Source organism: Penaeus monodon, chromosome 29 (genome assembly GCF_015228065.2).
Source record: "Penaeus monodon isolate SGIC_2016 chromosome 29, NSTDA_Pmon_1, whole genome shotgun sequence".
Lineage (NCBI taxonomy): Eukaryota > Metazoa > Arthropoda > Malacostraca > Decapoda > Penaeidae > Penaeus > Penaeus monodon.
In genome coordinates, this window is record NC_051414.1 from 28,703,147 (window position 1) to 28,703,518 (window position 372).

At 34.7% G+C, this 372-nt stretch overlaps 1 protein-coding gene across 1 annotated transcript in view; it reads left to right on the plus strand.

Annotated features, from left to right (window-relative positions):
- The window catches only part of LOC119591823 (mucin-5AC-like), an 11,161-nt gene that overhangs the window by 7,741 nt on the left and 3,048 nt on the right, over positions 1 to 372 (plus strand). The window lies entirely within an intron of this gene.

Sequence of the window (372 nt, forward strand, 5' to 3'; positions counted from 1 at the left end):
GTATGTGTTTATGTTTTGCGTGTATACTTGCGCTCCCCAGGATATCTTTATCTATATTACAGCGCTACAAACTCAATAATGTAGCTTAAACATATATATCAATTATACATATAGGATAATGAATGCTCTAAAATTAAAATATTTGGGAAAGGCTCTATGTGCAAGCAAGTTTATTTGCTTGTTTATGTTCCTATTTTTACAGGTGGTCTGAACACATTGGCTAGAGGCCTTATCCTACCTATATTTTGCTATCTGGAATCTGTTTTGTTTGTTCATACGTGAGGTTCCAATTTTGGCGACATATTACAATCATTAATAATCTCTGTGATGCTTTTTGCTTGCCTCAATGGTTTGAAGTACCCTCCATTCCTC